Source organism: Camelus dromedarius, chromosome 1, assembly GCF_036321535.1.
Source record: "Camelus dromedarius isolate mCamDro1 chromosome 1, mCamDro1.pat, whole genome shotgun sequence".
Lineage (NCBI taxonomy): Eukaryota > Metazoa > Chordata > Mammalia > Artiodactyla > Camelidae > Camelus > Camelus dromedarius.
The window spans coordinates 74,443,283-74,466,917 of record NC_087436.1 but is presented as its reverse complement, the minus strand read 5'-3'; the positions used below and the strand labels follow the sequence as shown (position 1 = coordinate 74,466,917).

Here is a 23,635-nt window from a genome sequence, read left to right as displayed (position 1 = left end):
GTGTGGATTTTGGTATTGGGTGGGGGTAGGTCCTGGAACCAATTTTCCATGGATATCAAGGGATAACTGTGTATAATGTTATAGAAATACTCAGAAGTACTCTATAATATTCAGAATATAAAGATGGCACATTGGGTTTTATACAGAATACAGAAAACATAATTTCTGCCTTTGAAGACTTTATATCCCAAGAGATTTAAGATGATCCAACCTAAAGGGTAAACTTCACTTGTTTATAATGGTGGGAGCAGATTAGGAGGGGAAAGCTTTATGAAGAAAGTTGGAGAGTAGGGCCTCAGTACCTGCAATGATCATTCTAGACTACTTTCCAGGTCCATCCATTCACTCACTTAAATCTTCTATTCCTTGATTTACTCATCAGATGTATTAACCAGTATTTGCTAAGGACCTTTCTGTGTACCAGCCATTAACTTGTACTACGAAAGGCCCAGGGTATTGTAGTCGTTGTGTGGAGTGGGAATTGTAGCCTGGTGGTGAGATCTGAATAAGACACTTTGGTCAACTTTGAGGTTCTCGTTGGTAGACACTAGTAGCCCCCATAGAGGTTTTGAGGAAGGTTAAGATGGGCTACTTCCCCATACTTCACTACCAGGTTATAATGAAAGCCAGGGTCAGACCAAATCCTGTCCCATATACAGACATTATTAGATAAGTATTCAGTAGTCTGCAGGCACAACAGAGTTCATACAATTGTTTTGGGAGTTTAAGTCCCAGATCACAGTGATTTGAGGGCCTTCCACCAGACTCCACATGAAAGGTTTCTTCCAGGAAGGGTTCTGTGGTTTCTAGTGGGCATCAGACAATCAGAAATCTTATAAATCAATGGCTTGTCATGGGAACTGTTTAGCAAGCAATCCTCAGGCACTATCACTAAAGATTCAGGCTCAGGCCTGGCTGGATTTTTAGACCTTGTTCATGTAAGGGTAGGGATTACCTTTACAATATTGTCAAGCCACTTCACCTACCTTGAATTCCTTTAATTCACCCCTGAAAGCCTATTTCTAACAGTAATGTGCATTTAAACATCACTCGCTTACCAATAAAAGCCCACCTCTGACACTGAGTATACTTGTTGTAAACCTATTGGTTATTGGTTGCGGTGTGATAATGCAAAAGCACGCAAAGGTTCCAGAGCAGGGCACTTTCTGATGAGATGCTAGCTGCCTGTTTCTTCACTGCACTTTCTTGATTAGTCCCAGGGTATTAACTAAGAAACACAGATGTAACATCAAATGGTAAACACTGAAATGTTTTAAAATAAATTACATGGTGCATCCATTATGGAAAACAGTAACGGAGAGTCCTTAAAAAACTAAAAATAGGCTTACCCTATGATCCAGCAATCCCACTACTGGTCATATATCTGGAGGGAACTCTAATTTGAAAATATGAATGCATCCCAATGTTCATAGCAGCACCTATTTACAATAGCCAAGACATGGAAGCAACCTAAATGTCCATTGACTGATGATTGGATAAAGAAAATGTTTTATATACACACACACACACACATATACACACACACACACACACATACACACACAAATGGAACACTACTCAGCCATAAAAAAGAATAACATTATGCTATTTGCAGCAACATGGATGGACCTGGAGATTTTCACACTAAGTGAAATAAGCTAGAAAGAGAAAGAAAAATACCATATGATATCACATATGTGGAATCTAAAAAAAATTACACAAATGAACTTATTTACAAAGCAGAAACAGACTCACAGACATAGAAAATAAACTTATGGTTACCAGTGGGGAAAGAGGGGCTAGAGGGATAAATTGAGAGTTTGGGATTAGCAGATACTATAACTACTATATATAAAATAGGTAAACAACAAGGTCCTACTATACAGCACAGGGAACTATATTCAATAACTTGTAATAGCCTATAATGAAAAAATATGAAAATGAATATATATATATATATAAAAAACTGAATCACTATGCTATACACCAGAAATTAACACAACATTGTAAACCAACTATATGTCAACAAAAAATAAAATAAAATAAATTACAGACACTAAAACACCTATGTCCAAAGAGAACTCACAGGATGAAGTCAGCATCATCTGGGATCTGACCATCAGTTTCCTGGGCCAGAAATTTAATTCTGTCCTCACAGCACAAGAGGAAAGCTCAGATTAGCCAAGTTTAGGGAGTTTGGTATATAAAACCAAAAAGTCAATTTATTTGTTTAGAGTGAGATCTCAACCCATTGTGCACCTTTGATATTGATGGAATAAACAGGTTTTCTCCCTGGATACTGTTTTAAGGGGGCGTTATCATCACAAAGTTGTTGGCTGAACATTGAAATTTGAACTTGAAGCTGTGGTTGGCTGATCCACCCCAGGTAAAAATCTGCTAGAAGAACTTGAGTCTGTAAGCCAGGGTTCCTTTTCTCCTTATCTGAGCTTAAAAGGGCAAAGCTGATTTCTGACTTTTAGTCTTCATGCTCCAGGCTGCCTGCCTTTCTTCTGTTCACACAATAGACCACAATTTGGGCTACTGTATAATTCATTATGTTTCTGCCTCTTCCTAAATTACCATGATATTCTAGTCCCAACTCCCTAGAAATAGGCACCTTTCCTTGATTGAAGTTGGGAGTAGAATCAAATTCTTCCATCACCTTTTGGTGTAAGACATCTAATCACATTCACTTTGTGCATGGATTATACTGATTGAAATTTCAAAGGGTGCATTAGGCAGTGTTCTTTTAATTATAAGGAAGGGAAAACCCAACTCAGAGTTTGTTGGTTTATATAATTTCAAAGTTTCTGGCACATCTGGATCCAAGGGTTCAAACAATGTCATCAGCCTAGTTCTTTGGATCCGCCCTACGCCATATTGGCTTCACCTTCAAGTAGGTTCTTGCCAGATGGTGGCCCCTAAAAACAGCTCCAGACACACATCCTCCCAGTTTTAAGTCTAGTTGGAAAAGAGCTTCTCTTTTTGTCAGTAGTTCAGCAAGAACTCCAGTTAAATCACATAGGCCTGGCTTGGGGTATGTGCCCATCACTGAACCAATTATGGTATCTGGAGATAGAATACATGGATGGTCTAGACCTTGGTGACACAACCATTCCTGAGGTCTGGTTTTTGTGCATGGATTGAGAGGGAATGTAAAATGATGCATGGTCTTACCAGAAGAAGGCAGATGAATTTCACTTAGGCAAAACCAATAGATCCACTGAAGAGGCAGCCTGATTTGCCTTACCTCCAAGTTCTAGGGTGTTACCTTCCTCTGAGCCGCGTGTGTCCAGGGAGTATGGATGATACCATGTATGGCCTCTGCCTCACACCCAGGATCTCATTCTAACAGGGAGAATAGATATGTGCACAAATGACCATAAGGAACAAGCAAACAACGTAAGTATCATATGAATAGTACCGAGGCAGAATGGAAATAATGTACAATGAGAGGAAAGAGGAATTATGTAGTTTGACAAGTTAGGGACGACTTCTTGGAAGAAGTGGCACTTGAGTCCTGAGGAGAGGTAGGGTTTTGACCTAGGGGCTGACGCTGCTGGGGGAGGGAACTGCATAAGCAGCACACTGTGATTGGAAAAATGAGAGAGGGTCCATCTTTCGGGGCCCAGCAGAATCTCTCCAGCTTGTGTGGGAAAGGTCTGTGTACTGTCAGGTTGAACAGGGGGTACCTGGCAGCTCATCCAGGAGGAAGGCTCTCTGCAGAGGATAAAGGTGGGTGAGTTTCAGGAGTTGTAAATGTGTCCCATAGCTTCTGTTTCAGTGTTTCTGAAAGTGTGGTCCAGGATGCTTTTTCAACATGCCGATTTCTGCACTGATCCCAGACCTGACAGAATCAGTCTTGGAGGGAGTAGGTCCTTATGCCTTTTGTCTGAGGCTGAGCCTGAGTGGCTTTCTGGACAGCCTCCCAGCCCACATTCAGTCCTGCCTACCATTTTGACAGGGAGACTCACTTCCAGTCACACTGTAATACTCCATAGCCTTTTCAGACGAAGATTCCTCTGCCCTGCCCTCCCTTTATGACTTGGGATGGAACCAGAGTCACAGCCTCTGGGCTAAAGGGCAGAGCTGAGCTTGATCCAGAAAGGGGGCAGGGTACAGGCCCCTCTTGACCTGAAGGAAGAAAGCAAGAGCCTTATCAGATCTACGGGGCTGGCCAAGCGATGCCTCCTGTGACTGCTCTTTGTGGGTACCTGGGCATAGACCAAGAAGAGAGGGTTTCCGATTTGGCTTGGAAACCTGCATGACGTCTGTCAGCACTTAGTCTCTAGGGGCAGGGAGCACCAACAGGCAGTTTGTGGCCTCGAACCCTTTGCAGCAGTGGGTGGGTCTACCCTTCAGGGAAATAAACACTGCCATTTAGCACATTTTGCCGATGGCTAACATGTTTTGCCTGCCACCCCGCCTGCACTGAGCAGCCAGGGCACTATTCTAAATCAAAGGCCCTTTTCTCTAAGGAAGAAGGCCTGGGCACGCTCTCGGCCCTCTACAGCAGCTTTTCTGAGTTCCTGGTCCTCTGTCCATCTTGGGAAATGTGTCAACATTTTGGAGAAGGATAAGAGTTAGTTTTGCTGTTTATATTATTTAAATTGAGTAATCGGCTCCCTTGAAACCTGCGAAAGCTCTCCCAGAAACAAAGAGATAAGCTGAAGGGCAGACAGACCCAGGTGGGCCTCTCCTCTGCTTATTAATACTATGCCTGCGGGGCCTTCCCAGCACAAGCCCCTTCCCCCATATCCTTTGTGGTAGCTCCTCTCTGAAGTGCCCAGATAATAGTGCCCAGATAATAGTATCTCATGCATATTTCCTGAGTTTTTCAGATGCTAAAAAAAAACACCACCAATGGAAGCCCCCAGACTTTCTGGCACCTAGGGATTGATCACCATCAACCCATCAGAGTCGTGCACAGCGATCACATACCCTGGGCCGCGCCTCCCTCAGCTGGTCTTTAAAAATGCTCAGCTGAAACCCCCCAGGGAGTTCAGGGTTTTGGGGGCACAAGCGACTCATTCTTGCTTGGCTTAGCAAGAAATCTTTCTCTGCTCCAAACTCCAATGTTGCGGTTATTTTGGGGCCTCACTGTGCATCAGGCACACCTCTTGCCTAAAGCCCCAGGTACAGGCACACCCACTTGGGTTCCGGGCTGCTCTGCCTTCTGCAGTCTCCCCCCATCTCTTCTCACACCTCCACCTCCCTCTTTGGAGCTGGACTGAATAGCAGAGATGCCTGGAGGCCCCTTCCCAGAAACAGGGGCAGAAAGGAGGCACCCAGGACTACTCCCTCCCCGCAGAGCTCAAGGGAATTGCCCAGCGAGCCTGCCTTTCCAAGCTGGTCTGTGCCTCCTCTGTACCCTGGTGTCCTCCATGGCCCCAGGCTTCATTCAGACTTCTGCTCCCAGACAGCAGTACTGGAGCCCAGGAGCTCCTGCTTCAATTAGCAGGCTCTGCTTAGCTGGGGATACCAATGGTTTTCTTCCCCTTACCTCTGCACCCTTCCTCCTCCCCATTTCATTCTGTTCTCAGTTTTCAGTCTCTTAGGAAGAGAAGGGAAATTCTAATTCTTCCTCCTAGAATGTATGACTCCTAGCCCAGTGATGACTTCTTGCTTTCGGCTTCCTGGCTCTGCTGAAGCAGACTTTGGAATTTCACGGCTCCCTGCCAGAACCCCCGGTTCTTCCCAGCATCTGTTTAAACACAGCACTTCCGGGGCAATGCCCTGCCCTTTGCCTTTCTAACCTGGCTGTCATCTGGCTTCAAATTCCAAAAGGGATTTTACTGCCTGTCAGGTCAGTAACAGTGCCCCATGGTTAGAAGAAAAGCCTTAACAGTACATTCTCTTTGGGTGTGGGGTTGCCCAAGCTTTAAAGGTTGGCACTTGGGGAAAATTTCAAGGCTTCTCTTTACAAGTTGAAAAAACCTCAGCCTGGTAGCCCATTCAATGCCCTTTCTCGTGAGGGCCAGCCTGCCTGTGAGCCCTTCCTTCACCCACGACTCCTTTTCTTCAGCTTCTACTTGTACTTTATCCAGTACCTTGGCCTCCTGGACTTTGCTTAAGGTGTTAGCTCTGTCTGAATCACCTTCCTCCACGCCATTTTCTATTTCTGCACGGCACAGTTCCGACCTATGTTCTGTGTCAATGCCCACGACTAAAACTTCCCTAGATCCCCTCCCATCCAACTTAATCTCTCCCCCCAGCCCCTGCCCTCCCATTGTGCTATTTTGAGATATAGCTATATTGATGGTTATATTGAGATATAATTCACATACCATCAATTCATCCATTTAAAGTATACAATTCAATGGCTTTTAGCATAGTCACAGAATTATGCGACCATCCCCACAATCAATTCTAGAATATTTTCATCACCTTACCACTACCACCACCACTCAATACTCTTTAGCCATCACTCATCAGTCCACACCACCACCCACCTTCCCAAATCTCCATCCCTAAGCAACCACTAATCTACTTTCTGTCTCTATAAAGTTGCATTTTCTGGACATTTCCTATAAGTAGAATCATATAGTAAGTGGTCTTTTGTGACTAGCTTCTTTTAATTGGGATAGTGTTTTCAAGGTTGATCCATGCTGTTACTTGTATCAGCAATACTTCATTTAAGAGGGACATTTGAAAAACATTTTAACATCTCTGAAATAAGGCTGCATCTTCAAATCAATGGTGTGCATGGGTTAATTAGCAGCTTTTCTTTCTTAGTAATACTTAAAATAAGGATGCATCTTCCAATCAATGGCGTCCAATTCAGTGAAATGTTATGTTTATGTCTCTGCTTTATCTCCTATCACAGTTAGCTTTGTAGCCAACTCATTTGTTTATGTGTCTGTCTTGTCTTGTAAACTTAGGCCCCGGAAGGATAGCAGCTATGTCTGAATTATCTTTGTATCCTTCCAAGGACCTAGCACAGTGCTTGGCTTTCAGGAAGTGCTCAGTAAATAGGAAAAAGAGCTAACGTTATATTCAGAGACATATTCTTCAACAATAACATGGCAGAGCAGGAGAAAGGTGCAAAATCGTCTTGCACGCTGGGTGAGTCTGCAGTGTGCTTATGATTGTTAAGTTTCTGGTGATTGATAACATTCATTAACTAAACATTTGAGCGCCTGTGTGCTAGGTCCTATGTTCTGAGCAGAGAGCATTACAAGGATGCTCAGGACATATTCTCTCTCCCAAGGAATTCATATTTTGGAAAGACAGTTATATAAGTGGTTCTACAACAAGAAGGGTGGATGAGTGTGGTGTAGGGGCTACCAGTGCTATAAGATGGAGAGGTAGGAGAAGTTAGAGGGTGCTCCTGGACTTAACTCGTAGGCATTTAGGGTACAGTATACATAGCCCGACAGTCCTGGGTTCTGCCACTTTTCTGTGAACTTGGCCATGATATTGAACTCTCCATGGCTCTGTTTCTTTATCTGTACAATGGATGTAATAAAAGCATGTATCTCTTGTAGTTGTAAGAATCAAAAGAGATAATGACTGTAAAATATGACATGTTAGGAACTACTCAAATAAACAATAGTTATTCTTGTGAATCTTAGATCATTAAACCTTCAGAGATTTTAGAAATTATTTAATCAATCCTCCCTCCTGTACACCTAACGTTATGCTTGAGGATCAAAGCTGCAAGTGGCTTACCCTCTGGGTGGAGGAGGTGGGGGCCGGCTTTCCTGAGGGGAGATGTTGGAAGAATGAGAGACGTTAAATTGGCTGAGAAGTTTCAGCAAGTAAGATGGGCACTTTGGAGGTGAGGTTGAGGAGTTCTGTTTCTCCAGCCCAGCCCACTGGCCCTCCTTTCTCTCTCCCCATGGGCAGCCACTTCGTTTATTCTAATGGAGCCTTCATATTTATATATGTAATCTATGCCTGTATTTGAACAGCTCTTAGCAGGAATGTCTCAGCCCCGTCTGGGTCAGAAGCTCTGCTTCCTTCCTATGTATTATTTTTCTTTTCTCAACAAACCTGTACTTTTTCTGGACTGTCAGGGGCTGAGGTTTCTGCATTTTTATTCCTCAAGTATCTAGCATGATGGGCAGGGAGTTCTATGGAAGTGTTTTGTTTTTTTAACTTTTTCCTTTGAAACATTAACAAGGGTGGTTGAATGAAAGATGAATAACTATATTTGGAATGAATAATGAATACATTAACAAACACATAGTTACAGGATAGGCTATAACAATAGTTACCTCAAAAACATTGTGTTTATTTTCCAAGGGGAAAAATCAGGTCTCGATTAAAGCTAACAGAATTGTTACTCACTTATTAACTTTTTCTTAGTTTTATGAATAATATTTTACTTGTCAGTATTCAATCAACAGAGCTAGAATGATTGGGTTTAAATAGTTGGACTCTTTTCTAATAGGCATGGCACCTGGGAAACAATTCTTTTCTTTTTCTCCTAGGTAGACAGGCTAATAAAGTTGCTAACCCCATGGCTACCAACTTATGTCTACAAGAAGATGATGACAGATACATAAGGCCAAAAGCATTTTTGGACACTGAGTCTAAATTCTTCTCTCCCCACCCAACCCCTAACAGCAAGAGGTGGGACTCCAATTTCAGGGCATTGGTCTCTCAGACCTGGGTCTGAGCATAGGAAGCCAGTGTGCACATCCCAGAAGCAGGGTTCTGTGACTCAGTGAACAGAGTATGTGAAGGAAGATCGAAACTAATAGGGGCTTAAGGAAGGTAAGGTCGTTGCCCTCCCACTTAAGAGTTTCAGATGAAGATGGTCCAAGGTAAGAACGACTCCATTGTGTAGGCTCCTTTTTCTGCTCCACTATTCATAGGGCATGGTCCTCCAGTTCCCAAGGTAGCAGCTAGAACCCCAGCCAAATGTCTGGAGGGGACAAAGAAGGAGGCAGAAAGCCCATACTACTTCCTTTTAAAAAAGTTTCTGGAAGTTAGCAAACAACTCTCACTAATACTGCCTTGATCAGAACATAATCATGGCGACACCAGGCCCCAAAGGAGGCTGGGACATATAATCTCTATTCTAGGTGACCATGTGCCCAGATCAAAACCACAGTTCAATTACAAAGAAGGAGGGAAGAAAGACTATAGGGGTAGCAAGTAGCTACCACAAGGGTGTGTGGCCCCAGTACTGGTCCCTGCGTGTTAGGGTAGGTGTGGACTGGGGTGGGGGAGTAATCATTGTCCCCCAGGAAAGCTCTATCAGATAACAGGCCCATGTAAAGAGCTGTCCTGGGAGTAGCAACTCCCCTTCCCGCTAATAAGAGCGGGTCACAAGGCTTTGCCCCCTCCTCTTGCAAGAGCCCACACTTACCTAGGATCTCTTCTGAATGCCGCTGGAATGTTCTGTCCCTCTACTTCACCCCTTGACCACTTTTCTTTGAGATTAGATTTGAAACTGGGCTCAGACACCTGATAAACCTGTAATCTTGGGCAAGTTATTGAATATCCCTGCACCTCATTCCCCACAACTCTGAAATGTTAATCATCCATAATAATAATATATAATAATAATAATCAGGCCCAACACAAAGTAGGTGCTTTAAAAAATGTTAACTTACTTTCCCAACCAAGTGGGCTGTGTGAAAGCGGATGCCCTCACCCCCTGTAAAATTGGCATTTTCTTGAGCTATTCCAAACATAACCCATACTCTAACCTTTATCCAATTCTGATTTTTAAAAGAATGCTAGAATATATGGAGTATAGCCTATGTGCCAGGCACTGTTCTAAGTGTTCTGTGTGTGTGAACTCATTTAAACCTCCCCCAAACCCAATGAACTAATCGCTACTGTCCCCACTTTACACAGAAAGGTTGAGCGATGTGCTGACGCTCTTAAAGCCAGGAAGTGGCAGAGCTAGGCCGTGGGTCCAAGCAGTCTGGCTCCAAAGCCTGTGCGCTTAACCATGAGCAGTAAAGCCTCCCTGGGAGCCCCCCACCTGCCCCCTCATCTGTTTTAAGAGCTTGATCAAAGCTCCGTAAATTTCACCAGGATCTGAGGCTTCCCTCCTGCCCTCCCCATCCTTTATCTTTGTAACTCTCAGTCTCTTACAAAATCCTTTTTACTCGGGTTAATGATCAGTTATTCAACAAATATTTGTATCAAGATTCAGCCTTTGTCTTTTAAGAGTTTACCGTCTTGGGGAGATAAGAAGTTAAAAGACAATTGTACCATATGATTCAGCAATGGTACTTCTGAGTATATACCCAGAAGAATTGAAAGCACAGACTTGAACAGATATTTGTACACTAATGTTGATAGCAGCATTATTTTCAATAGCCAAAGAGTGGAAACAACCCAAGCATCCATTGATGGATGAGAGGATAAACAAAATGTGGTAGTACATACAATGAAATACTATTCAACTATTCAGCCTTAAAAAGGGAGGACATTCTCATACATGATACAACATGGATGAATCTTAGAGGCATTATTCTCAGTGAAATAAGCCAAAAAAGAAAAGGACAAATTTTACATGATTCCACTTATATGAAGGATGTAGAGTCGTCAAATCCATTGAGACAGATTGTAGAATAGTGGTTGCTAGGGTCTGGGGGGATGGAGAATGGGGAGCTAGTGTTTAATGGGCATGTAGTTTCCACTGGGGAAGAGTGAAAAGTTCTGAAGATGGATGGTGGTGATGGTTGCACAAGTATGTGAATGTATTAAAGTCACTGAACTGTGCACTTAAAAATGGCTATCATGGCTAAGAGGCTGCAGAGTAGGGGCACCTGACCTGGGAAACTTCACTTGCTCATCTATCCGGTCACTGATACAAGAGGTCACTTTGCCTGTCTCCTCATTTCCTTTTCCTTGGCCGGTAGGAAGCATTCCCTTCTCTTGGCCCTCAGCCTTGATCTGTGGGGACCATTGTGGGGGTCAGGAGCAGCCTGGTAGAGTAGCTCGTTGCTCTTGGTGCTGTCGGAATCCTGCAGGCACTGTGTAGGCTCCTGGGGTCAGGACTGGGGCAAAGCGCAGGGAGCCCAGGGCACAGCAGCTGAAGCTTGAAACCCTTATGGCTGTGGCTTAGCAATCCAGGTGAGTGAAGATGGAAGCCTGGACCAGACAGGGGTGAGAAGAGATGGAGGGAAGTGTTGAGATTTGAGAATGGCTGATAGAGCTTGGTGGCCAATGGGAAGAGCGGCATGAGGAGAAAGAACACCCAAGGAGGGACCCCCAGGTTTCTGGTTTGAGCAACAGGGTGAACGGGGGTGATACTGCTGCGAGGTGAAATACGGAGGGATGGTTGTGTTTGTTGGGGGAGGAAATAAGGTCTGTTTTCTATTTTTGGACATGCTGAGTTTCAGGGACTTGCAATATAGCCAAGTAGCCAGTTACCCTAAAGGAAATACTAGTTTTAATTATATACAAAGAAGACTCAGAAGGATCCATTAGGGAGAGCAGATTAAGGTTTGAAAAAGAAAAGAAAAGAAAAGAAAAAAGTAGTGTTTAGAAACCTTCCAAAGAGAATAGAGGACCAGGCGTGCAGCTTGCATAATTTTGGCATCTTCCGGTGCAAGTCTGATTTCTGATTTATGTTTAGTTTCAGCAAGTAACCCACAATGAGTTTGCTTTTCTTGGTTTTCATTAGCAAAATCACTGATTGGAATCCAGAACCAGTTCTGTGGTCTTCCTGATTGAAATCCAAGCCATCATTTCCAGGGCTTGAAAGGGAAGAATAAGACCCTTTAGTTTCTCAGTGCTGTAAAATGCAGCCCCTTAATTTTACATCATAGGGAATGGTTTCTTTGCTTGACTTGCCTTCAAAAGAGTTTTCACTGGGGAGAGATTTCTATGATTTAATTTGCTTTGTCTTTAGATTATGTTTACCTCCCATTTGGCATCTATTATCACTGCGGTTGCAAAATTCAAACATTACTGCTGGGAACCCTGACTGGCCTTGACCTTTCCTGCCTGTCCTCGCTTTCTCATGGCCCCCAGAGCTCGAGGCTACCACCATGTAAATCATCAAGTTTATACCTGAGACCCTCCTCCCTCTGCTTAAATTTGGCGCAGTTTCTCTTCACATCTTAGCCTAGTTTTCCTTCCTCTTTTGAGATCCAGTGCAGAGAACACCAAAGATGGACTTGGGGCACTTGGGTCTGGGGCACTGTCCTACTGCTTGTCAGTTTGTGTGACAACAGAAAAAACAAGAAAGAGCCTATTGTGATACAGCGGGTACTTTTACACTCGTTATTCTTATCATGGCCTCCTGGGCCTCAATGTCTTCATCTGTGAAGTGGGTATAAACATAAACCCATCTTTCATACGTCACAACACTTGAAAAGACTGACTGCTAAGAGATACGAGAGTCTGTGGGAAACTTCCAGATCTGATTAAAAATATATACAATATTAAGCTTACAGCTTATGTTTCTGAAGCTCCTGAATTGCTACTCTCCTGGTTTTCTTTCCATCAAAAATACCTACCAGCTCCGATTCCAATGCTCTTTTTACCTGAATAATATTAAATTATACAAAAGCTACCATTTATCAAGCTCTTACCAAGGTAGATAATAATTGTATTAAGAATCCCCATTTAGTTTGGAGTCTTGAAAGCAGGTACAAATACACCCATTTTACAGGGGAGGAGAAAGAGGCTCGGAGAGGTTAAAATAGCCAACCCTCCTTTGCACGGTGAATACATAGGTGAGATAGGATTATCAACCAGGTTAGCTGTGAATCTGGACCTCTGGCCTTAACCATGATAATTTACTGATCCACTTAGCTCTTCACTTTTCAAAGCAACCTCTTCTTCTTCCTCCTCTGCTTCCCACTCTCTCTTTCCTAAAAGCATCTTTACTTCCAGGCCTTGAAAATGCGTATTTTGGAAACCACAAGCAAATGAAAGAAATCTGGTTGGATGTTCTCCACTGGGGGCCAGTCATGAGTGTGGGGTGGGGAGGAGAGGGATGGAGGGAAGGGAGGGGGTTAACTGGCTGAAGGAAAATACATGTGACTGTTTGCTGCACCGCATCATCTTTACCCAGACAAGAGATGCTGGGGCCGTGGAACAGTTCTCCAGAAGAGGAGAGGCTCGTTGTTGGCGTTTCAGCTGCCTGGTCCCTAACTCCTCCCTTTTGACAATAATGCTTTCCACCCAAAATCTTGTATGACTTGGGGGTTGGCCAGAGGAGGGAGGGACTGGGGGGCCCAGCCGGAAAGGCGGATGGGGAGAGAAGGAAGATTAAGAAAAGAAAAGCAGCTGGAACGCATCTCCTGGGAACTGGCCAAGAAGGAGGCCTGGGCCCTGGGAAATCTGCTTGTCTCCTTTTAGATCACCCCTCCCAGCTGCCTTCTCAGTCTGTGTGACACAAGGACTTGGCCCACTTGTGGCCGCTTCCAACAGAAGGCGTTGCAGATGTCCTGGAGGACATGGAGACCCCACTGGGGGAGGAGACGTACTCCAAGCTGCAAGGAGCCCTTTGCCAAAACAGAGAGATGTCCTTCCAAGGGTCAACATTGCAAAACCGAAAATTAAAAAAAAAAAAAAAAAATCCCTGGTAGAACGAGACTCCAGCCAGCAGGGCAATGAGGTCGACAAATACATGACTATTTAGTGACTGACAGACAACAGAGGGACTGATCTTGCTAGAAGAAGAATTTTTAAACTTAAGTATTTCTGCAAGACTGAGCTCCTGCAGAGCTCAGCATGGGGTAGGAGCCCATGTGGAAGGAAAGGAACCAGGAAATGAGTTTGATGGAATGAATGTGGGGAGAGTGAGAGAATCCCCTGTGGAGGATCTTAAAGTCATTCCAGGCTTGTTTTAAATTTAGAGAAAATTAGGTCATTCCAGAACCATCTTTGGTCTGTGCATGAGGTCAGGAGAAACTATGTTAGAAGATAGATTATATCATGTCACTTCCCTGCTTAAAATCATTGGGAGCTTCCATTAGAATATGAGTAAGTCTCAAACTTCCTGCTGCCGGCTGCAGACTTCACGACAGGTCCCTGCCGATGTTTCCCACTTCATTTCCCACCCAGTAGGCTCCAGCCGTGCCGGCCTTCTTAGGTTCTGAGAGCTCCAAACTCTGGGCCTTGGCATCTGCTACTCCCTTTGCCTAGAAAAATGTTGTTCCTGGCCTCAGCTTATGATAGTACTTCTCAAACTACAGGTCATGACCCATTAGTGCATGGTGAAATTGACTTAGTGGGTCATAACCAACTTAAAAAAAAAGTTAAGTATAATAGAAAATGTATTAGATGTATTAAATTTAATAGAAAATATACTATATAAGGGGAGAGGGTATAGCTCAGTGGTAGAGTACATGCTTAGCATGCATGTGGTCCTGGGTTCAATCCCCAGTACCTACATTAAAAAATAAATAAAAATAAACCTAATTACCTCCTCCCCCAAAACAAAAAAAGAAAAACAAAAGAAAATATACCGCAAAGACAGATATTGTTTTATGAAATATGTATGTGTGTATGTGTATTCTGGATTATGATATAATATAAAACTCTTACTAATGAGTCTCAGTCCATAAACTTTGACAGTCACTGGCTTAGGAGTTGGTGATGTATAATTCACGCTTTTTTTTCTTTCCTAACAGTATAACCTAGCAAGACCCTATAGGACCTTCCTGGGACAGACTTCTCCCCATATCCTCTTCAGTAGCTCCTCTCTTAAGTACCAAGATAACAGTATCTCATGCATAGTTCCTGAGTTTTTTCAGATGTTAAAAACCACCACCAAATGGAAGAAATTAACCACTTGATGATCACCAGCACGCAGCCCCCAGACCTTCTGGTGCCCAGGGACTGAACACCATCAACCAATCAGAATCTTGCACAGCTGATCACATACCCTGGGCCGCTCCCCCCACCCCCCCACCCCATCAGCTGGCCTTTAAAGATGCTCAGCTGAAACCCTTCAGGGAGTTCAGGGATTTTTTTTTTGGGCACGAGCCACGTGTTCTCCTTGCTCGGCCCAGTAATAAACCTTTCTTTCTCTGCTCCACACTCTGAGGTTTTGGTTTGTTTGGCCTCACGGTGCCTCGGGCACATGACCTTGCGTTCGGTAACAGCAGGTAACAACTTTGATTTACAAGAAGCTTTCTGATCTCTTTGTAGAGGCACTATTATAAACGTTCGATAGAAATGAATTGAGCCTGGCCTCAAAGATCATTAACCAGCTTTAAAAAGTTTTCACATCTGCTTGAAAGCTGGTTAGTGTCTTCCTGCTTCCAGGCTCCAAGCCTTTGTGGTGTTAATAGGCGAAAGATAGCATGTGGGAGCCATGATTAAAAGTTCTATAGCAGACATTGCTGTTTAGCCAACCCAACAGCCTTTCCCAGACTCCTGTTTGCTTGCCATATTTTACTGCAGAGCCTGGAAAAGCTAAATATCCCACTCTTCAGATGCCCTTGCAGCTAAGGATGGCCATGTGACACCGATCTGGTCGGTGAGACGTAAATGAAAGTCTGCTTGAATATTGTTGGACATTTTTTTTTTTTTTGCTTTTCTAATAAAAGAAGCTCTGGTTGGCATTGCCTACACCTCTCCTTCCTACTCTGAATGAGGACGTGACGCCTAGAGCTGTTTTGAATCAGCAGCAGCCATATTTTGATGATGAGGGAAAGTCCTAGAAAATCAGAGATGCTGGCTCTGATAACTGGGAATTCTGTAAGCTCTACTCATGTCACATTTGCTGATGTCCCAGTGGCTAATGCCAAGCTCAGAGTCAATATGGCAGAGAACCACACAAGGGTGTGGATACCAAGAAACGTGATTCACTCGAGTCCTTAGTATAACAATCTACCATTCCCTTCCTCAGGACACTGTATTTCCATCTATTGGAAAATTGTTATAGTATACTTATTTTATTAGAACAAGTCACTTGGCTGTCATCTGCTTAAAAATTATTGTAATAAATATGCAAATTTGTGATGTCTAAAATGTGAATGGTACCCTTTTAGATTTAGCATCATGGTGCAGTGCACAACCCACGCAACCATATCTAGTGGCCCTAATAAGTCTTCTCAGCTCACTTTGTGTGTGAGGATCAGGCTCAAGCTTTATGTGTCTTTGGTGCTTCACACCTAATACCATGCCTGATATTTTATAAATACATGATTCTTCTGTCACTTTCTCCAAATTCCATTTGCCTACCACAGAGCTGCCAGGGTTAACTTTTTAAACAAAATAAAAATAGCAACTAATATATTTTGAGCCCTTCTAATTTAATGTTCCAGGCACTGGGCTAAGTATCTCATTTAATACTCATGACAACTTTAGGAAGCAAGCATCTTTATTATTCCCATTTTATAGGTGAGAAAATTGACATTTAGACATATTTTGTAACCTGCCACAAATCACACAGCTAGTTCAAGGCAGAGTAAAACAAGTTTGCCTCCAAAGCAATATTTCTCACAGCGAGATCTCTGTACCATCTGCAGCAAAATCACTGAAGGTACTTGTTAAAAATCCAAAGTCCTGGGCCCCACCCCAGACTTATGAAGGCTTCAGCCTCTGTGCATGGTTTACCAGGTTCTTCATAATTTCATCATTGCCTTCCTTTCTTCCTTCATCTTGGCTTGGCCGTCTCCACTGCCTCCCAGTACCTGCACGCAAATGTACACACAGCAGATACACGCAGAACTCAACATACTGGGATATGCTGGTTCCTCACCTTCGAACCTGCACTCACATAGTTCCTTCCTGGGATAACTTCACTTCCATTTCTTCCCACTTAGGCCGCAGTCTGCTGAAATTCCTTTTATCCTGCAAGGCTCAGTTTAAAAGCTAACTTCTCTGAGCAGCCCTTCCTATTGCCTCTTCTACCAAATGGTTGATGCTTCTGAGCTTTTCTCAGTATTCACCGTAAGCTCTACACCACACTTACCAAGCAGCCTGCTGGTTTTTTCCCTCACGTCTTTATTCTTATCATACTTCTCACGTCTCACTTGCTGTGACCTCAGTGGGGCATTCAGTGAGTTTCAATTTTTTTCCTTTTCGATGCAACTGACACATAACACATTAGTTTGAAGTGTATAACATAATGATTCAATATTTGTATTCATTGTGAAATGATCATCTTGATAAGTCTAGTTAACATCCATCACTGCACAGATCCAAAACTTTTCTTGTGATGAGGACTTTTAAGATATACTCTGTTAGCAACTTTCAAATATGCAATACAGTATTATTAACTATAGTCACCATGTTGTACATTGCATACCCATGACTTGTTTTATAACAGAAGTTTATACCTTAATAATTTTTAATGTTTTTTAATAAAGTCAAATGCTTTAAAACAATACTTCTAATGTAAAAATCATAACTTCTTAATAAACTAGGTCTCGTATCTCAAATGAAACTAAAAAAACAAACACAACCACAAAGCAAGACATCATTTTAAAAAAGCAGGAATAGGAAGAAATGCTAGTATTTAGAGTAAGTATAGATTCAAGGATATTTCCTTGTTTTTATTTCATTTTTATTACAGAAAATTCAAATATACACCAAAGTAGAGACCAGCACACTGTTTCCTGGAGTACCTATCACCCAGCAGTTACCACCATGCTGCTGTTCTTTCAAATGGTGCAAATTCTAAAATGCTATTATTAATTCAAAAACAGAAAGCTAAAAGCAATTTAGTTAATTTTAAAACACCCTTGTGTGTAATACTGAAAAAACCAGCCATAGTTTAAAAAGAATGACATTAACAGTTAGTATCTAGTCATTGGTGATGAAAACCTACAGGAGGGAATGGGAATCAACAGTTTCCTACTCTAAGCAGCTTTTGGGGAGGAGTGAAAAGAAGATGGGGTCTCAGACTGCCCTGGCCTGGGGGCTGGGCTGACAGGTGGGGGTGTCAAATACTTTTTGCTTTCCTGCTCAGATTCATTAGTGGCTGGTTGAAAGCTAGATGAGAAAGTGATGATAACTGGGCCAGAAGTTTCTTTGAAGGGAAATGGATATCTAAGGTTTTGACTTCCGCCATGAATTCACAGTGAATCTTATTTTTAGATGTCAGATGATGTCTTTTGGAAACAGTCCAATTATAGTGTTTTGTGAGTGGGTGTTATACATTCATTTGTTTACTGTAAACATTTAAATTATCCTACAATTTGTGACTTTATCAATTTTTAAAAAAAGCATTCTGGGAGCCTCAGCAAATGGCAGTGGCCTGGGATGCTCCTGACCTCCGTAAGACTCTGGTGGAGGTTAGAAGGATTCAGAAAACCTTGTGCCCTTCAGTGTTGCCCCTGGTTTTCTTCACAGGTGGCTCCTGTCTGAAACTGATGGAAATAGTGCCAAAGTTAGAACGGTGTCCAAGAATGGCAAAAAGACCAAGAAACCATCGGGTAAGGAGGCTGAAGATACACGGTTGGAGAAGCAGCAAGGAAAAAATAAGAGAGAGAGAGATGGGGTGGACATAATAAGTCTGGACCTGCGAGACAGGGGAGACCCTCCGTGGACTCGTGGGGGCCACAATAGGAAATCTGGACTTTTATTTAGTACAAATGTTTTTGTCTCTCTTACAGAGGAGAAATCTTTCATATCCTCTCAGGGTACAAAAAAGCCAGGGTCTTAATAATTAGTTTTTTTAAAACTTGAAAGCAAATCCCAGGGTGCCTTCCGTAGACGGACACTCAGGGAGAGCCTGAATTCCCTTGTCTTAGAAGAAAAGGAACGCTAGGAGGCTTCCAACCCCCGCACCCTGGGCAGGCAGCTCTGACAGAGCCCTCTCAGATCCCTGGGAGGGCTTCCTGGCTTGTCGCGCAGGCGGACAAGAAGAGGAATTCAGGGTTTCCTTGTAGGTGTGCCGACCCAAGAAGCGGAGCAACCCTTAGCAAAGCAAGGAGTAAGAATTGCTGACAAGCTTCACCCCCCACCCCCCGCAAAGAACGCGGGAAGTCTCCGTAGAGTTGATGGTGTCCTGGAGAAAGGGTGGCCTTGGTGAAAACTGCAGGGTCAGCTCGATGCTTGGAATGACCGCTCCCGACTGCCCTGCCCTTTCTAGGCTCTCCTCCTGAAGGGGAAGGATGTACAAGGGGAGGGAAGGCTCCCCCACACAGGGAAGGCTGTTGGGCGGGGAAAGAGAGCTAGCGTCTGGGAGAACCGCCAATAGACATGGTCCCCGGGGCGGCCCGCTAATGAGCTCATCCATCCAGGCAGGTTAAATGACAGGTAAGTGTCGCCCGAAATGCAGTTCACACAGCTGAAAGTCACAGAGGGAAAGATACGCAATCGCGATCCTTTCCTTTGCATGCGATTCACGGCGGAGGGGTTGCAGGAGAGGGCGGAAGGATAGACTAAAAGAGAGAATGCATTTTTCCCCCCTCTCCTTTTCTTTTCTAGTAGCAAGGGTGTAGAGCGTAAGCGTGGCATTTCTCAGAAATCTAAAAATAAAAGTGATTTTTTTGTCACAGATTTAATTAATATTTCCCAAGTATTTTTGACTTGCAGCGCCAAATTAATTTGATTGTAAGCTGTTTAGGGCTCTTGCTAGTGAATGAACACATGCTCTTGGGCGTCTCCCCCCAGTCCCCAGTAGAAGAACACAATGCTAGGCTTTTGCAGCCCAAGTATATGCAACAAGCTGCTGCTGTTTTATGTCTATATATAAAGAGAAGCCACATGGAAATGTGAATGAGGCATGAGAGTCCAAGATTTTAATAAATACCAAACAGGAAAAACTAAAAGTACTTGCTTGGGATGAATGGTGTTCTTTGCCAACTGTCTGTTAAAGCATTTTGATTCCAATTCAGGAAGGAGGGCAGGAAGGGAGGGAGTGAGAGGCAGGAAGGAAACCTCTTCGGGTGCATGGGGTAATGCTAATACATTCATTCCTGCTTCCCACGCCCATGGCATCTTTCTCCTTTAGAACTCTATTTTTATCTGTGCTCTCTTTATAGCTTCTTTCAACAGTTTTCAGCTTACAGATGGGTGATGAGGCATGAAGAAGGTGAAGTATCCAAACTGGATCCCAATATGAACCTGGTTTCAAGTAGAGTTTCTTTAAGACCTGCCACAAGCTTAACCCCCAGCAAGTTACTTCATCTCCCATTCCTGGGCATTTGCAAGCACCGAACCGGAGCCCACGGGAGCAGGAGAGGAGCAGAAGGGCCATTATTTGGTTGTGGCCTCCTGGTTATCAAGGGCCTCACATACGGCCTTTTGGCATTATCTCCAGATAAGCCTATACATGCAGTCATTATATTAGTGCATGCATGTCAAGAGCTTTGGTTTATTAAAAGATCTTTAAAACACACCACAATTAAAGTTTTTGTAACTGTTCTGGCATGTCTCCATTTCAAAACATATGTTCAGAGCGTCAAATGAAGTAGCCCAGGCCTCTATCACCTTCTAAGACTTGAGTACACTGTGATCAAACGCACACAAGCAGGGAGTAATCTTTCCTGCGTCCAGCGTCATCCTTGATGAAGTGGAGGGTAGAAGTTCCCCTCAAGTGGTCTCCCCCACTAAGAAGCCAAGGGGCGATGACAGAGTCTACATCGTATGGGAACCCTTGGTCTCCGGGAATATTTTTTTTTGCTGTTTTCACAGCTTTTTCCGGAGCCGCGAGTGGAACCCGTGGAGGTAACAGACGCAGAAAGTCGCGCAGCTTCTCCCGCTCTTGGCCCCGCCGGGCTCCGTCCTCCCGGCGCCCGGCGCCCCGGGTGTGGGGTTTCCTCACACGGCTCCTTCCTCCTCCAAGGAGCGCCGGGCGGCAGATGTTCATTGTTAGAAGGAAACGTAATCAACCGCGGCTGTTTCTTGTCTGAGATAATGCCAACGCCCCGGGGAGGTGCCAAACCTGGCGGGGGGATCGCAGCGGGGGCCGGGAGGACCGGCCGGCAAGTTAAAAGGGAAAACGAGGTTGGAGATCTTCATTAGCGGCTTTTCATTTTTCGGGTGGAGCCGAGAGGAGAGGGGAAGCGGTCAGGGAGGAAGCGGACGCTTGGCTGCTGACTGTGTAGGGGACGCGGCGGGGAGACCGAGGCTGCGAAGAGGTAAGTAGGGCCGCCGCCCTCCCTCCCTCCCTCCCTCCCTCCCTCCTGCGGTCCCCGAGAACATCGCGACGGCCTGGGGGACCGAGGATGCGAAGGCAAGGAATTCGGGGTCTCGGTGCCCAGGGAGGAGATGGCCGTGGGGAGAGGATTACACCACAGAATGGAGTGGCGGGTGCTCATGTAGACGTTCAGACCTATTCACGGAGGGCAGTCAAAGCACAGGGGAGTTAAGTCAATGTGGTAACCATTATTTAATGTTTATTATTCTTTTGGAAGCTTGTAAGCACCTGGAGGAGGGCAGGGGCCAACTGTGTCTGTTTTGCTCACTGCTCTATCACTCCCACCTGGAGTAACTCCTGGGAAGTAGAATGAGGAGTCCACTAACCAAGTGCCTATGAAATATATAACGTATATATGTATGATATATATGTGAAGTGTGCATGTATATACTTTATATTTGTGAAGTCATCTGATCCTCGGCATAATCCTATGAGATGTTAGCCCCATTTTACAGATGATCAAACTAAGGCATGGGATGATCAAGGAGCTAGCACAAATAAGAACCGAGTGGAGTTTGTTTTTGCTTCCCCTGAGTTGTCTACATTTTCCCACTAGATCTTTATCTCTAAGATCCTTAACTGCTTTCTTGGAAATCTGTACTTGGAAAAAGAACTGTAACTCGCTCATACTAAGGTTCATGCTAAGCTAATAGCATTTCATCTTCAACCAGTATTCAATGAGGCTACCCAGCAAGATAAGTAGATGGATAGAATGGATTAATTCATGAGAAAGCAAGAATAGTAAAATGCTAGCAGTAAAATCTAGGTAGCGAGCATATGTGTTTTCACTGTAAAATTATTTATTTTTTGCTATATGTTTCAAAAATTTCAAGGCCTTGATTCCTATATGGGAAAGGGGAGGAGTACTGATTTAAAAAAAAAGTAAGACAAATTTTTGTCTATAAAGAGCTTTTAGTCATTAGAGAAAATAAAGCACATATACAAATAACTGATTTCTAACTCTGGGATAACATTTTGAGATCATAAATCAGGACTTTTTTTTTTTCTTTCTGTATGTTCTTTTCCTTCCCCACATCCAAGACAAGGGATATGGCTGACTGGGGAAACTAGAAGGAGGCTGTAGCTCTTTTTGGCTTTTATGTCAAAAAGTCTGGATTTTCAGAAGAGCAGAGGAGTATTGCTTCCTAACCCCTTCGATTAGAAAGAGATTCTGGAAACAGAGTGGCTCTGCTGACCTGCTGGCTCATGTTAAGAAGTAGTAAGTGCTCAGATTAGAAATGGCTGTGTGTCCTTTAGAAGAGTAACCACCTTATTCTAATTTATTTAAACTAGGACACATTTGACAGCGAAGGGCGCACTATTGATAATTACACTGGGGCAGTAAGCATAAACCAGGATTGTCCCAGGTAAACTGGGATTTATAAACTGGGAACAGAGGCTGCCTCAGAAAAGACTTGAATGCTTATGTTTACTTGCTGACTAAGGTGGCCCATTCCCTTCCATTCCACCTTCCCTGAGAGTTAAATTCCATCCTTAGAGAGTCATTCCTTTAACTTAAATTTGACCCTTGTTGAATTTCAGTTAGCTAGGTTGCTCCTTATTACCTCCTTTGGCTCTGTTTCCTGCACGTCCACAATCCCCAGTGCTCCGTGTTTTTCTTTTCTCTCCTAAGTGATCGAATTCATTCCGTGACACTCACTACCAACATGCATCTGGCTCCCACACCCAGTACTGACCTCTGTCTTAAAGCTCCAGAAGCATCAGAAGCAGGGCACAGAACCATCAAGCCACTGGGCCTGAAGGAGCCCTGCAAATAGGAGTGATGGATGGAGAGCCAGGGTAACCTAGGTGACTGTTAATTGATGGTGCCTTCCTCCTTCCTCCTTCCTTCATGGCTCTGCACTGCCAAAGCCCCCTGGAGCCCTGGCACAGCTCAGGGTGATAGTGGGGGAGTGGAGTGCGCCTAGAAGTCATCAAGATAAAATGAATATTACTTATCTATTCATTCAACTTGGAAAGGGAAGAGAGAAGGAACAACTAACTAGATGGTAATACAAGAGCAGGGATCATATCTGTTTTGTTCAACACCTTCTAACAAAAGCATTTCAAAGTAAACCTTAAAAATTATTTGTTGAATAAATGAATGAATGAGTCAGGGAGGTAAATCTGCTCTAGGAAGAATGGTAGTGCTAATAACAGAAATAGAGACAGGAAGTGAAGTGGGTTTAGGAGGGAAGATAGTTTTGGTTTTGGTTTCAAATACTGTCTTTGAGGTGGCAGCAGCATAGTCCCAGTACTGAAGTGTGAATCAGCTGGTTATGTGTGGATAGAGCTTTAAGACAGAGGGCAGTGCTGGCTTTCAGAGCTAGGTACATGTTGGCAGCGAGTGTCATGGAATGGATTTGATCACTTAGGAGAGAACAGAGTAACACTGAGCGCTGGGGATTGGGGGTAAGCAGGAAATAAAGCTAAAAGAGATAATAAGGAACAATCAAGCTATTTGAATTTTAACAAGGGTTAAATTCAAGTTAAAGGAATGACTCTCTAAGGATGGAATTTAACTTTCAGGGAAGGTGATATGGAAGGGATGGGCCACCTCAGTCAGCAAGTAAACGCAAGCCACTAACGTGTGATTTTTGTTTGTTTGTT

At 43.7% G+C, this 23,635-nt stretch overlaps 2 long non-coding RNA genes across 2 annotated transcripts in view; both read left to right on the top strand.

The window, feature by feature from the left end:
• LOC135322133 (uncharacterized) overlaps positions 1-20,291 on the top strand; it is a 45,060-nt gene extending 24,769 nt beyond the window's left edge. Inside the window, exons 2-3 of the long non-coding RNA XR_010382485.1 lie at positions 18,232-18,314; positions 19,869-20,291. This is a non-coding gene — a long non-coding RNA (uncharacterized LOC135322133). The remainder of the gene's footprint in view (positions 1-18,231; positions 18,315-19,868) is intronic.
• Positions 20,292-20,491: 200 nt separating this feature from the next.
• LOC105091607 (uncharacterized) overlaps positions 20,492-23,635 on the top strand; it is a 42,909-nt gene continuing 39,765 nt past the window's right edge. The window contains exon 1 of the long non-coding RNA XR_010380839.1: positions 20,492-20,966. This is a non-coding gene — a long non-coding RNA (uncharacterized LOC105091607). The remainder of the gene's footprint in view (positions 20,967-23,635) is intronic.